Source organism: Triturus cristatus, chromosome 6, assembly GCF_964204655.1.
Source record: "Triturus cristatus chromosome 6, aTriCri1.1, whole genome shotgun sequence".
NCBI classification, from domain to species: Eukaryota; Metazoa; Chordata; class Amphibia; order Caudata; family Salamandridae; genus Triturus; species Triturus cristatus.
Window position 1 is genome coordinate 1,869,411,111 of NC_140589.1, and position 14,509 is coordinate 1,869,425,619.

Below are 14,509 nucleotides of genomic sequence, written 5' to 3' on the forward strand. Positions count from 1 at the left end.
CCTACCTATACCTTATATATATACCCGCTAAAAGAAATGTTTAAAATATAAATGCCCACCTAGCAATGGATCAGGATATTAATCTCTTCTTTGTTGGTTTAGGAACCAGTGGACAGATAAGGGTGAACCCCCCCCCCGCCCCCCACCAGTGAGGCCCGAAAAAGGCTCATTTCCACAAAGCAATCTGAAAACTTGGTAGCCATGGGAGTTCTGGAACATGAGGCTCATTTGCAGGACGTATGGCCTCTCAAATCCTGTTTGGTACAATCTAGTCTCCCAGTGCCCTTCCATTTCTGGTGCTTAGCAGCAGTTTTACTGTCTTCTTAGTTTGTTGTTGCTCATATGCGTGTAATTTCGGATATTTGTTTCTTCATTGTTTGATTTTGCTCGCCAGAAAGTGTCACTCATGGTCACTGAATGTCATAAGCAATCTGAAACCTTGGCAGCTATTTGAGTCAGGTTTTCTCAGAACATGGTCTGTGTGATTGTTATGTCAGCAGTGATCTGCTTATGCCTGTCAAGTGGCATGGATGATCCACAAAGGATGCTGGTGCTACAGTAGGTCAAAGACAGGAGCTTAAAAATGAAAGGTACTTGACAGATTGGCTCAGTATCTTGAGATTATTGAAAATTCAGCTGCATGGACTATCAGTTGCACACCTGGAAGAGAGAGTGTACTGTAGCTGTACTCTGGCTTTGATGCACGTCAGTCAGACAGCCAACCTGATGCTCTCACTTAGACATGAAGTGGGTATATTTCATGGCCTGCACATGCAGCATACATGACAGTTTAATAATACCAAATGTTCCTCTCATGATCTTAGATCTAGTGGTAAGGGGGGAAAGGGTGTCTCAGAATGTCTTTATTATCAAATAAAATGGCTAATAGCTTTAGAACCAGATTAAGTAATGTGCATCTTAACTGCAGAACGAGATGGTCTCCTATATTAAAATATTTTTAAAAATATTTAAATAAATAAACTCAGTTGATATGCATTTCCAAATGCTCAATCCATAGTGTAGCAGGTACAGTGGGATCGGGACCCAAGTAAATGGGTGAGGGCTTCTGCACCCGAGTTATCGTTTCTTTTTTAGGTCTCGGCTAGACAGCGCATGAGCTGTCTCGAAGAGACGTGTTTATTCTGTGGGCTTCAGCCTGCGCACTGGCTCCCCATTTGCTCACGCCATCGTCTGCCTCAGATTCTCTGTCACCATTTGTCCCTGGCATGCACGGTCATGCCTCTTCTTGTGTTTAGCCCTCCCCCATAGCACGGACAAAGTACTTGTAATCATCCACTGCTCCTGTTTTTACGCCCATTCTAGGACCTACTTTTTTCTTTCTTTTTCAACACTCTACACAGTGCTTGTGCATTTACCAGCTCCCTCTCCTTCCACGCGCATTTATGCCCTGTCCACAAATCACCCCCTCCCTCATCACTGCTTTTCCCATCATTGCTGCTTTTTGTTTCCCCCCACCTCTTCCCTTCTGTTGCTGCTTGCTCCCTCGCACCTCCTGCTGCGTGCCCCATCCACTGATCACCCAGTCCCTGCTTTTCTCTTCATTGCTGATTTTTGTTTCCCCCACCTCCTTCCTCCTGCCACTGCGTAATCCCTCGCGACTCCTGGTGCTTGCCCCATCCACAGATCACACCCTCCCCCGACACTGCTTTTCCCTACATTGCTGCTTTTTGTTCCCCCCTTCCGTCTCTGCTTGCTCCCTCGCACCTCTTGGTGCTTTCCCCATCCACAAATCACCCCGACCCCATCCCTGCCTTAAACCCCCATTGTAGTCTGTTTCGTTCTAGTGAGTGGTGGTGCTCTGCCTTTTAATGTCCTGTTAGTATATAGCTTACATGCTGATAGGAGCATGAGTACACAGCTGCTTTGCACATGTGTAGTCTCTCTTTATTTCTGCGTGTGTTGGAACTAGATTATTTTTTTTTAACACAATTTTTATTGTTTTAACGACAGTCAAATAAGATACACATGACATTATCGATTGATGACAGATACATATGTATGGGCATTTCGTCAGTATAGTATTACAAGCTTCAGCATTGTCCCAAGTATACATCTTATGCCATACAAAATGACGGTTACAGTGTACATATAGTCACGAGTAAATAATTTATTTCTTCATGAAACATTGCAACAAAACTATTCTATTTCTAAAAGTCCCCCCCCCCCCTGCTTCCATGGTCTCCTCCCTTAAATGTATGTGGCAGTGATGTGAGTAATCTCGCGCATAATTGTAGGATTAGACAATGTATCCTTGATCGTCATCGAAACATTACGGAGTCTCTTAACATATAATCCTAAACGGGTACGTTTGCATTATCAGGCGTTAGTGGAGAGATTAGGTTTTCATTTTGGCAGACTGGGCATTCCAATGGATCAAAAGCTTTTAATGATTCCAGCATCCGGTCCCATTCCATTGATATGGGTATTTTACGTAAACCTCTAGATTCTTCTTTACGTATAATGGCACTCTCTGCGCTGCCCCATCAGGTCATTTCTGTGTGCCAGGTAAGTAATGTAGGGGAAAGGGTTGATTTCCATCTCAGAGTAATTGCGCGCTTTGCTATAAGAATCGTCATGTCTGCAAACCTATAGTGTACTTTCATCCCTTTCGGGCAAGAGTGTACCCCCAATAGGCAACTCTCAGGTGTTGTCCAGACAGTCGTGCCTGTCAGTTCTTGTATCAGGTATCCTATGCTGTGCCAGTATCCTCTCAGGCGTGGACACTCCCAAAGCATGTGGAGGACACCTGCGTCAGGTTACTGACATCGAGGGCAGGAAAGTCAAGCCTCTGGGTACATACTATTAAGGCGGTGTGGTGTAAGGTACATCCTATGTACGATCATACACTGTATATACTTAAATTTAGCATTCCTAGATACCTTTTTAGGAAATTCTAAAACAGTTGCCCGTTCTTTGTCCGTGAAGTTCCTGCCCAAGTCGCCCACCCATTTTTCACGCATCGGGTCGAGTGATATTTTAGCGTGTGATCTGATGCCCTTATATAGCCAATGGGTAGGATGTCTTCCTTCGCCCATTAAATGTACCGTGTATATTAGTTCATGAGTAGAAGGCTCCACTCCGTCTGGGGACCAGTGTCCTTTAATGTAATGAGAGATGGCAGCATGTAGAATAAATGTCTGGGGGACACCTTGTGCACTCGTGAAATTTTCATGATCTGCTAGTGCCCTATCTATAAACAGTGCCCCGACTGTCGACACTCATTCCTGTGTCCATTGTAGGATTTTACGGGCAGTGATCAGTCCATTAGCCACAGGTATTCCCAACAAAGGAATGTTGGGAGAATACGGGGGGGTTCGCTTAGTGTATTGTAGTGTCCGCTTCCGGAACAATATAGCAGTTTTGAGTAAAGGGGGAACCATGTTGGGCAACCTAGTATTAGGTAAAAGCAATGTGTGAAGTATACCTCGTTGAAGAAGTTCTGGCGTGTAGCCAATCTCATGTATGTTTCGCCCAGCCAACCAATAAGACCACCACTGCACTTGGCTGGCCATGCAATATGCACGAAAATCAGGGGCCCCTAAATCCCCCTCCTCGGGCCTCAATTGTAATTTAGCAAGGCTCATCCTCCTGCCACCATTTCCCCAGATAAGTTCTATCAGAAGGGTGTCAAGTGTACGAAAGATATATGTAGGAATTAAGATCGGTAAATTTGTAAAAAAGTATAAAAGTTTGGGAAGCATCACCATTTTGGAAATGGCAACCCTACCCATCACCGACAAGGGCAGTGATGTCCAGAAAGAGACCTGTGATCGTAAGGATCTAATCGTCTTCATAATATTGCCATCCAATAGATCTTGTGGGGATCTATATATTTGTATGCCCAAGTATTTAAAGGTGTGTGGCGCAGAGATAATAAGATCACCAAAATTAAGAGGCTCCGGATTGTCCCTATATTGTATGAAATATGCATGTGATTTAGGAGCATTTATTGCCAGACCAGAGACCCGTTCAAACTGTTGAATTATGGAGGGAATGGGATCTATTTCCGAGGCCATGCCTTGCAGGAAGATTATAAGAGCGTCATATGCCGATACTATGTGTCGATTGGCCTATCCGGATCCCCAGAGCTGTAGCCTGTGTGTGCAGTTTAATGAGTAAGGGTTCTAATGATAGAACAAATAATAGTAGCGACAAGGGACATCCTTGACGTGTGCCCCTTTCTACCGGATATGGGTGAGATATGTGAGACTCTGTCCGGACACGTGCCGTAGGGGCGGTATACAATAATTTAACCCATTTGAGGTATCCTTCCGGTATTCCATAGTGTCTCGGGGTTGCAAACATATACCCCCAGTTGAGAGTATTAAACGCCTTGTTGGAGATCCCGAGAAATACACCCCGCATCACGAGAAAGTTCGGCTGCTGCTTCTAATATATGATGTAATCTCCTGATATTGAGTGAAGTATTTTGACTGGGTACAAAACAACATTGATCAAGGTGAACCAATTGAGAAAGATAAGAAAGTAGGCGTCTTGCCAGTACCTTACCTTGCTGAGTATTTTATATTCAGTGGGCAATAAGGAAAGAGGGTGATAACCTGACATGTCTCGGGATCGCTATTGGGTTTGGGGAGGGATATGACTAGTGCCTGCATGGTAGTCAGCGGGAGAGAGCGTCTCTCATAGGCTGCTTTGTATAATTTTTCCAATCTTGGAGCTAATTTGTACACATATGTGGAGTAGAATTCAGATGGTAATCCATCTAGTCCCGGCGTTTTATCATTCGGGAGCTCTTTAATGGTCGCTTTGATTTCGGATCTAGTGATAGGAATTTGCATTTTTTTTTAGCTGCCGGTGGTAGTTTAGGGAATGAGAGAACTCGTAAAAAATCAGTTATGTGGCTCAGTGGTGTGGTATTAGGAGCAGTATACAATGTTTTATAATAAGTACTGAATGCCAGGTTGATCTCCACCTGAGTGCGAACAATGGTGCCATCCAGAAGTTGTATTTCTGGTATCGGGACTGGAGGGGGAGTGTCACGTGTGATACGTAACAGTAGAGCACCGGATTTATTCACCTCAACATGACTGTATTGAGTATATGTCTTATAATCTATTAAGCGAAGTTGTTTATGGAGTTCAGCATGTTTAATTCTTGCTTCCTGTAAATATTTTTGTTTAGTTGGGTCGGTGTTAGCCTCTTGCTCTAGAACACTCAGAGTCCTCGACCGAAGTAAGTGACTTATGTACTTCTTGTCGGGTTCCCACAGTTGCCCCTATGGCTGTACCCCTAATTATCGTTTTAAAGGCATCCCACTCAATTAGACAGGACGACGCAGAACCCTCGTTCTCGGCAAAGTAATTAGTGATGGTAGTACCCATCGTATTCTGAAACACTGCATCTTCTAAAGTCTGTGGCCACAGTCTCCACGTCGGGACCGGGGTAGATACCTTTCCCCATTTCAATACAATCTCAAGTGGGTTATGATCTGGTAGTGTTTCCCCTAGATATGTAGACTGGGGAATCTGGGATATCAGAGATGTGAAGCAAAGTATCCTATCCAATCTAGTATGTAACTGATGTGGTGGAGAGTGAAAGGAGTATTCCCTACTAGTTGGATTTTGAAAACGCCATATGTCTTGTAGCGTCCAACCCGCAACCCAGGATTGTAGGAATTCTGCTAGCTTGATGGTGGCTGCACCCCGGACCGCGGGATGGGAGTGATCTAGGTACACATCTAATACAGAGTTGTAGTCACCACCCAGCATCCATAGAAAAGCAACCCAGTCCGACAGCACTGTATTTAAGCCAGTGAGATAAGTCTGCTGTTCATAATTTGGAGCTTATTCACTACCTATTACAATTGGTACACCATCTAGCATACCTTAGACTAATATATAACAACCTGCTACATCTACACGCTGTTCCCCCAGCACGAAGGGTATTCCATGTCCAACCCAAATAAGTGCCCCTCTCGCAAATGATGAATAGGACGTATTATAAATTTGGCCTTTCCATTTTTTGCATATCTTAAGTACCTCAGAATTGGTTAGATGGGTTTCCTGAAGCAGGGCTGTATGCACTTTTCCTCTATTTAATTGAGCATATATCCGGTGGCGTTTGTGAACTGAACCCATCCCAAGTAATTACCTTGTAGCTACTCAACATATCCAATCAATAGGCGGACAAATGCAACGATACGTCCCAGGAGAGCACGAGAAAGGAGTTTTGTAACAGTAGGGAGGAGGAGCCAGAGACCCAATACTACTATTTTAAATACTAAACCCAATACTAGGGCCATCAAGAGAACTACGTCGATCCAAACATATACATAACAAACTGTTTCCAAACGGTTACAAGATGCGGAAACTGCAGAGGGGGTGGTTCCCACATGAAACATGATGGTACATTTCCATTCAGAGCTACTCACGTTGCAGGACCCATATTAATTATATAGCCTGTGAATTCTGGGGGAGAAGAAAGAAAATGACAGAAGAAATCACACTTCTGAAAACATCTTGCGTCCCTTCAGATCACATAGGTTGACTCCGAACGTCACTCTTCTCCATGTACTGTGTCAATGTCCTTCAGCCGAACAGGTCCTTCATTATTTGTGGGGTGATCGACGGAAATAGTATTTAATTGCTTTCAGAGTCAAGAGTACATTACATTTTCATCTGAGTGTCCCGACGTCGCTATTTGGGTAGTGCCACGTATAGAAGATGCCCTCGCCAATGCCGACTCTCGTTCCAGTAAGGCCTGTTCCGGCAGTGGTTTCTTCATGGGAGGCCTACGCTGTGATCTGTTACCGCGAGTGTTTGGTTTCGTAGATCGCACAGAGGTTTTCTGTAGTTGTTGGTCAAGTTTGTCCAGCATTTGAGAGGGGAGAGTAGACTCCAGCCAGTCCTTGGCAGCTTCGGGACATTAAAAAAAGTGAGATTTTTGATTATAGATGATCTTCAAACATGCTAGAAATAGTAGAGCATACTTGAGATCCAATGCTTGAAGTTTTCGCTTTAAGGGTTGGAAGTAGGCCCTTTGTCGTTGTACTTGGACAATACAGTCCGGGTAAAGAGATCCGGTTGTTCTCAAATTGTATCGGAGCATTCTCTCTAGCCCTCTGAAGCAGGAGGTCTTGGTCCCTAAAATTGAGAATACAGGCTGTTAGCGGTCGTGGTGGATCTCCTGCTACCGGCCTGCCCGTGGGGATTCGGTGTGCTCTTTCTACACAGAACAAAGAGGATAACCCCTCTGGGGCGACGTGCACCCAGAGCCACTGTTCCACAAATTAGGTCGCATTGGTGCCCTCCGAGCGTTCCGGAAAACCTATAATTCGGACGTTATTACGTCGGGCCCTTCCTTCAGCATCTTCCACTCTATCAAGGAGGGTGGTCAGTTGTTTGTGCATTTGAGTCTATTGTTCGGTATGTTCTTTGTGTTGTGGCACTATGTCTAGTAATGTTTGTTTGTTATTTTTGACAGACTCGGATAGTTTATCATGGTCCGCATGTAAGAGAGTAAAGCCAGTGGTGAGGGTGCCAATTTGATGTTCTATAGACTGACGTGATTCCCTTATTTCCTGCAAAATTTGGTCAAGCTTATCTTATGTGGGTGTCAGCACCGTCGGGGGAACACAACTGAATGATGGGGCCTGGGACGATGAATCTGAGTCCCCTTGGACAGTTAAGTCTTCAGATGGGATCTCGGTCTGCTTTCCTTTAGTGCGCCCCATTGCTACGCGTGGGGACCAGTTGTGTGTTGGATAAAGCGTTCAGAGCAACAGCCGCCTAAGGTGTTGCCAGTACCAGTGAGGTCACCACTCCATTTCTTGTAGTGCAATACAGTCTCCGAGTAGGTAGGTTGACTTTATGGAGGTAGGCGTAATTGCGACTTTGCACAGGTAGATCTTAGTACACTCTGCTGTTACATACAGGATAGAGTATTTTAGTTGATGGTGCACCGATCAGGTCATACACAATAATCTGTTACTCAAGTCACAAAGCCGCATGGTAGGGAGTCACAAGCCACTGAGAGTTTGAGCTAAAAAGGGGGCCTCTGGACGTCAGTAAGAATGTTGTCCCTGTCCCCAGCACAGTCGGGCAACAGTGCTCCGATACAATCCACCGCTGATAGGGTCCTCGTGATCTCAGGAGGAGCCCAGCGTTCACCTAGTACTAGTAGAACAAAGGGAAAGCTGCGTGGATATAGAGCGCCAGCTGGTGTCAGTAGTAGACGCGTCTTACACACGCCAGTATGTGGAGGCCGGCATTAGCAGGAGGGCCCCAGTCACACCGCAGCCAGGGGTCGCAGTGGCGCTGTAAAAACGTTGTGCAATGGCGGCTCACCGCCGATTCCAAGTCCGGCACTGGTGTCAGGGAGCGGGTCACAAACAGACACCTCCAGCAGCAAGGACCTAGTCAGGGCCCCCATTCAGCATGAGGACAAAGGAGATCCAGCGCCCACGAGGAGATGGGTCGCGTCGCACTTCCTCCTGCTGCAGAGAACAAGTCCAGGAACCCTCCAACATGCAGGTTAGAGTGTGTCATCCCAGCCACTCAGGGTTGCACTCACTGTCGGAGCGGTCACAGGTCTGTAAGTGTGTTCCAGGAGCCAGGCAGGGTAAATCAGCAAAGTAGTTGACGCATGGTCTCCGGCCGAACACTCCCAGGGAGCTGCACCCTCGTAGCAGCAGGTCCACGTAGCACTAGCGGGAGACTCAAGTCGTAGTTCGGAGCAGGCGCGGGTCTCCGTGAAGCTCCTTCACCAGTCGATCGATGCCAGGAGGTTTCGGCTGATCGGAGGTGCGATTTCAGCAGTGTTACCCCCAGATTTCACATGTAATTTCAGTATTATGTGGGTCCTGGCCGGGAGCTCTGTTAATGTGTGGCCGCCATGTTCGGCGGTTAGCCACGCCCCCGTGTGGGTACTAGATGTGTGCGTATTTACACCGTATGTGATCTTTCGGCAATGGTCCTTGTGAGAAGTTGGCCTGGTATATGCTGTCCACTAATTAAAGTGGGCACCTTGCACCAGTCCAAACGACCCTTATGATGTATGAGGTCAAAGATAACCTTTAGAAAGCTATCCTAGTGGTAGTTGTGGAGAGCAGCCTTCAGGCTTTATCTTGAAGGAATGTAAAGCAGCTTGTTTTACCAGAATATCACCGTTAGTATTAACTAAATGAAAGGAGAACCACACAGTAGTTATATAAATATGTATTTATCTATATAACACTCTCTAGTATCCTCTACACAATGATACAACACACACCACTCAATACTTCAGCAAAGAAACAATTGAAAGTAGCACAATACACAGTGGGCTCCAGGGAGAGACCAAACCATATACTAAAATAGTGGTATAAGAACCACGACTGGAGTCAAGCCAGTGTCTAGAACACGTAGAATCGCTGGGACCCCAAGGAACCAGCCAAGGTGAGTAGAAAGGGACCCCAAGGAGGACGGGTGCAGTGTGCTAACACAGCCGCGGGCTCCGTACAATTTGATTGGGAAGTTGTGGTTACAACTTTAAAGTTTAAGGACCCTTCTCGGTGGACTTCGAAGGATCCCTTTGGAACTTAAGAGGTTGGAGAGCCTCCCCACCTGTGGATACCGTAGTACCCGAGTTACCTATCCCAGAGGAGCCGGGTGCATAGGCCTGGAGTGATGACGGAAAGCGCTGTAATTCTCAATGGAGGGCTGCGAAGATGAGCTGCTGCCGGGAAGGAAGAAAGTGTCCATAGGAATCCAAGGGTAGATTTGTGATGGTAGGAGCCTGAAAGCAGAGGGGACAGAGCCTGGGTCACTTCAGGGTGACCAGGGGCTCGGTAGACGAATGCCCACCGATGTCGGGTGCTTCAGGTGCAAAGAAGGGACGCTTGACTCAGCAGCCACGAGGTCCAAGAAACGCCGAGGACGACCAGGAGCCGGATGCGAGCTGTCTCACGAAGAGTGTCGAGTGCTGAGGGGCTAGTGTCTGGCTGGAGCACCAATAAGCCTTGGCAACAGCAACCCACACAGGAAGGTCAAGCAGGTTACGGTGTGGACCAGCAAGGTCCAGGGGACTCACCAAGCAATGGGGAGTCAGGGCACATCTGGAGCAACCAGGAAAGCCCAATATGACCCTCAGGGCGAATGTATCGCAATTGGACCTCTAGCAAGATCACAAAGTACCAGCCCACGGAGCACTCTGTGCGAGGAGGTCAGAGTTCTTTGGTGGAAATACTGCTCGGGGTCAGGACTACACGGAGTCCACTGCACAAGCTCGGTAATTGACAGCCAGAACATGCACTTGCAAAAGAACACGGTGCACAGGGGTTTGGGTTATGCGGTCCCCACCAGGGTTACTGGCCTCAAACTCGGTGAGAGATCAGATCGACCTCAATGAAGTTCGGAACCCACGTCCTGTGTTGCTGGAGCCTTTGGAGTCTGCAGGAGCTCAGTATCAGCAGACCTTTCAGTTGCGTTACGGTGCCTGCGAATGCAGGGGAGTGACTCCTTCACTCCAAGGGAGATTCTTCAGTTGTCCTTAGTGCTCCACAGGTCCTGCTCGGAGACTGTATGGTGCAAGGGCACAGACAATGCTTTGGACGGAGAGGGAGACTAAGTCGGGCCCAGTCGATGTCCAGAGTGTCCAGACGGTCGAAGGTTAGTGGTTTCTTGTTGCAGAATCTTGTCCACGTACAATCCAAAGTCTTACAGCCAGGTAAGCCCTTATGTACCCACAGGAGAGGGTTGGACAGATTCGGGGGACCCTCCTAGGGGAGGGTCAGGACAGAGGGGAGGTCATGCTTTTGTGCCCACACCACTGGCATAGGGCACCCAGCTAGAGGGGTGGCTGATGTATGCCAGGGCAGTGTAGGTGGTGGGCATGAAACACAGAGATGTGTGTAATGTCGACTCTTTGTTTTGTCTTGTAGCCAGACACTCAGCCTGCCAGGGGGAGGGGGGGGGTTAGTTATTGTTACGGTACAGAGCCTCTAAGGGTGGCACAATGAGTGCTGCAGCCCTTAGAGGCCTTCCTTGGTCACAAGGCCCTGGGTTCCTAGGGTACCATTTACTAGGGGCTGACATGTGGCCAGGGTTTGCCAGTTTGTGTTTGAGGTTTTAAGGGAAGGAACATAGGCCCTGGGCACCTGATTGGCAGGAGTCCAGGGCACACTCAGTTAAAGTACATTCAGCAAAAAGTGGGGGCATACCATGTAAGAAAGATGACACTTTCTCACATACCTCCACACTGGTTACCGGTGTGAAGGTATGATTCCAAGGTGTTTGATACCAAACACAACATGTTTTGTTTTAGCCGTTTTCGAGATAGCATTTACTGTGAGGTTATAATGAACCTCTACCTAAATGTCTGGCTGAGTCACAGACAACCTGGGAGAATGGTCTCCGAAGGCTACAAAGGGGCTCTGCTCATGCAGGGGCACCCTCTCACGTAAAACCCAGCACCCTGCCTTCAGGATTGTTAAGACCTGCTGTAGGGGTGACTTATAAGTTTTAAGTGTAGTGACCTATAGATATATTGACCCTTTATCTAAAGTAAGTGGTGCAAGCACCAGCTTACACAGGCTGCAATGGCAGGCCTGTAGTTTCATTTTGCATTGCCTCTCAGGGGTGGCATAATACATGCATCAGCCCATGGGAGGCCTCTGGGGTACCTATGCCCTGGGTACATGTGTACCATATACTAGGGACTTATAAGGCTACCCTAGTATCCAATCTCGAGTGTACCAAAGTACATGGCATAATGTTTCAAGGAGAAAGCAGATACACTGTGGTCCTGATTAGCTGGATCCCAGTCAGACTAGTCAAAACAGTGTAACACCGGGCAAAAAGTTGGGGTAACCATAAGAAGCAGATCCTACTTCCTACAGTCTTTATTGCTAGAAAATCAGTGCTCAAGTGAATAAGGTATGTTTTATCACCGGGCATGTCAGAACTTCTAAAGTACCTGTGCCTTGTGCTATAATTCCATAGCCACGTTTCTCCAGTGGGAAATGATTGAACTGTTCGTGTCTCATCTTGTTGCTTCTCGTTTCGTAGGGTGTCTCCAGTTTAGACACTTTCTTACTTTTTCCACATTCACCTGTGAAGTGTTTCTGTGTGCCCTTGTTGCTTAACTTGAATTCTCGTCAAAGGAGCCAGGCTGTGTCTTGACATCATCAAGGTCTGCCTATCCCTCAGTGTCCATGGCAAAAGTAGTCTTTTTAATGTGGTTGCTGAGGCAATGTATTTGCTCATGTCCACTACTATAAATCGGCCTAATATTAGGATTCTTTCTATTTTTTTGTGCAGTTTTATATTGTGCCAGCACCACCCGATGGTGTTGGTGCACTTTAAATTGGCACTGGTTCCTTTACACAAGGATACATTCATTCTTGTAGGCACGGGGAGATTAAATGATTTGCCCAGATTTAAGGATGTTAAGCTGACGTTGAAACTCAAACACAGTTTCCCAGCTCCATTGTTGGCAGCTCTGGCCCAAACACCACATCCTCTCCCAAGAGGATGCCAGATAGCCTCGGCCTCAGTTCCACATTTTGTGATTACGGGCAAATCACTTAATCTCCCGGTGGCTGCCCACATTTGCTGTTCGTTGCCGGTCCCGCTCTTTGCTGCTTGCCCCCACTGACTCCATTGCACAGACCCCTCCTCTGCAAACTGTTTTTCAAATTTTCTTGTGTGGTTTTATGTAGCTTCAACACAACTCGAAGGTCTTGAAGTGCTTTACATAAGCACCGGTTTCTTTTTTTTACAGCTTTATATATAGTACTTTCATTCCCTAGCACACGTTAAAGCTTTATATATAGCGCCAACACCACCCGAGGGTATTGGAGCACTTTACATTAACAACACTTAATTTACACAAGGACACATTCATTTTTGGAACCACAGCAAGATTAAGTGATTTGCCCAAAATCAAGGATGTTGAGCTGATGCCGAAACTCAAACATGGGTTTCCCAGCTTCATAGTCAGCAGCTCTGGTCCTTACGCCACATCCTCTCCCGAAAGGACGCCATATCATCTTCTTAGCCTCGGCCTCAGATCCGCATTTTGTGATTACGGATAAATCACTTAATCTCCCCGTTTCTAAACACAACAACCATTGGCAAAGACAGTAGGTTTCGCCTGTGTGAAATCTATTATTTTTAAGTCTCGCCCAGACAGCGCATACGCTCCTCAGCTAGACAGCACATGCGCTGTCTCGAAGAGACATGTGTTCCATCTTTGGGCTTACAGGCCTCCCATATCCTACCATTGGTAAACTTCAGCGTCACTCATTTTATTTCATGCCATACGTCATGCCCTCTTCTTGTGTTTGACCCTCCCATACACTGATCGTAGTTCGCTGAGCTATTTTTTTCTTTGTTTTGGTACGTGTGTTTTCAGACCATCTCGCTTGTACAGATACACAGGTACCACTAAAATGCATGCACGTGTACCTAAACAAATGCAAATCTTAAAAAGTTGTTAAAACGCAAACGGCACTTGTTTATTATGTTTTTTTGCATGATCCGATGGTATTGGCTACAAGGGATTTCCTTACTTTCACACAATTTGACATTTAATAGAGAAACAATGGTCGCAAGCGCTATCTAGTAGCTCACATTGTTCTTTAAAAATTGAATTGACTTATTTCAATTTGAACAAATCTGCCACAAATAATTTTACACGGTTGTAAATGTTTCAAGACGTACATTTATAATGAGGAAACTTTTCAAAGGGTACAAAAAACTAATGCATATGTCAATATAAATCAGCACATAGTGAATGAGATTTACAGAGCATTTGTTGTTACAAACATCTCATTGTCACTAATGTGGACACCTATTCCTAACAATATATATAACAGGAAATTGTAACTGATCAAACCGAAAACAAATCCTCAAGTGAATAATTCACAAAGAAAAAATAGGTGTAGTTGCCCAAGCCTCCAAGGGTTTATTGGGACTCCCACTCTTTCTCGTACCGATGGTATTAGAGCGCTTGCTCTGTCCTCTGTCTTGCCATAGCGAGAACCCAAGCCGATGGTATTGGAGTACTTTAAGTGCTCAGCATGACACATTCATTTTTGTCGCTGATCCTGGTTCAATTAAGGTAAATTGTTTAACCCCTTCGTTGTTTCTTCCTCCCGCCCTCTCCTGGTTGCCCATCTCCCCTTATCCCCTCCTGCTTCCCTGCTTGACCCATCCCACAGTACCTTCCTCGTCACTGCGTCCTCCATCTTGTTGTAGTGCTAACACCAGCCAGTGGTATTGGAGCGCTTTAAGTGATCAACAGTTGCATTACGCGATGGCGCATTATTTGTCGTGGGTAGGGGGGAAGTGTAAGTGATTTGCCCAGAACCAGAAACTGTAGGACCAACCCCGAGAGACCAACCTGGTTCAATAATTTCCCTGTTGGCTGCTCTGGCCATTACGCCACATCCTCACTTCACTTTAAAGCTCCTCAAATCTTTCTCATTATTACTTCCACATTTGTTCAGCAAGATCCTGTCAACACCGAACATGCATTGGCAAAGTCA

At 46.2% G+C, this 14,509-nt stretch overlaps 1 protein-coding gene across 1 annotated transcript in view; it reads left to right on the forward strand.

Moving 5' to 3' along the window:
• Positions 1-14,509, forward strand: part of CDK5RAP3 (CDK5 regulatory subunit associated protein 3) — a 69,198-nt gene that overhangs the window by 39,905 nt on the left and 14,784 nt on the right. The gene's annotated exons all lie outside the window — the stretch shown is intronic.